The sequence below is a fragment of the Triturus cristatus genome, chromosome 3_1 (genome assembly GCF_964204655.1).
Source record: "Triturus cristatus chromosome 3_1, aTriCri1.1, whole genome shotgun sequence".
Classification (NCBI taxonomy): Eukaryota; Metazoa; Chordata; class Amphibia; order Caudata; family Salamandridae; genus Triturus; species Triturus cristatus.
In genome coordinates this window covers 891,217,970-891,219,402 of record NC_140583.1, presented here as the reverse complement: position 1 = coordinate 891,219,402, position 1,433 = coordinate 891,217,970, and positions in this window count along the sequence as shown.

The following is a 1,433-nucleotide window of genomic DNA, read 5'->3' as shown; positions in this document are numbered from 1 at the left end:
GGACATTAGAGTAGGACAACAAAAGAGGGGAAGCACGCTTTGGAAAGTCGACTTACCAAGGAACTATTTTCATCTAACAACACAGCAGCAGAACAAATTTACAATTTCATTTAAAAAGACAAATCCATAGTTTGTTTAATGCCTTCGCTTCAAGAGTGCTCCAACTTCAATGAACAATAAGAGAGAGAAGATATTTTGGAAATTACAGCTATCCATAAAATTGAGCATCAGGGAGTAACATTACTACTAACTGAGACAGTACAAGCAAAATTGGATTATTTGGAGAAGTCTGTGCTGCAGACTGCAGGATTAAAAAGTGTTTACGCATGTGTAAAAAGTGTCTTGTAATTTTGTGTCTTAATTTAAATGTGGAGTGGTGGCTGGTGGATTTGAAAAGTGGTGAGGAACAAATGTAAGATCAAAGTTGTAACCCCTGATGAGCCCCCCGCTCCCCAATCCCTCCAATTAATTGCCCATTGCCCTGATTTTGGAAGCTTGAAGGCTTCTAGCCCCTTTAGGGTTTGATATACTTCCGCAAATTGTTCCTGTGTGTTTTTAATTTGATGCTATTTTAATGTGAAGATTTGCACAGTGCAAAAAGCACACTGCCTCCAGGGAGTTATACATAGGGACAACCATCCGCAATATTTCACGCAGTTAAGAAACGTCGCCAATCCTGCCAAAGCGCTGTCTCAAGACATGCAATGCTACAATCTTAAATGCCTTATATGCAAAGAGGACAGTATCGATGACTTCATGGGTACTTGTACTGACCTTTAGGAGAAATTTAAAGCTGAACCCTTAAGCATAAAAGCCTGGGAGTCCTTTATTTAAGGACTAAATCATACATTTTCCAACCAGGCCTATGGCAGTAAAACAGGAAGCCCATCCGGGGCAGCTTGGTTCACCAAAAGTCTTAGGAAACAAAAACAACAACTAAATTAATACCTAAGACAATTACAGACCCGGAGCCCCACTCTCCCTCAGGAACTCCTGTTTTTAATCACAAAAGCAAAAAAGATCATAAAAGGGACACAAAGGCAGCCAGGAAAGAGTGAAACAAACTCAATTGTCTTGACGTCTGGAGTGTTACTTGGTGCCCAACGGCATCCTTCACTAATCAACTGTATCTAATCACGCCTAAGTAAAGCCCTCATCTGGGCAACCCTAATAGGGAAACCGAGTCCCATCACTCACCAAGGTGACATGCTTTATCATCTGGGATCTCCTCCCGGCTGTAACCCCTAATACAGCCGAGGGCTACAACCCCCTCACTTTAAGGGAGGAGCACAGGGATGTTTTAAGGATCTCCTAGGATATACTAAAAATCCAGAAGGTGATGAGCTGAGATGTATTACTCAGTGATGGGCGCAGTGCTGGGAAAAGAGTGAAAAAAGTTAGTTTTAAACTGGCTACTAAGAGAAACATCTTTT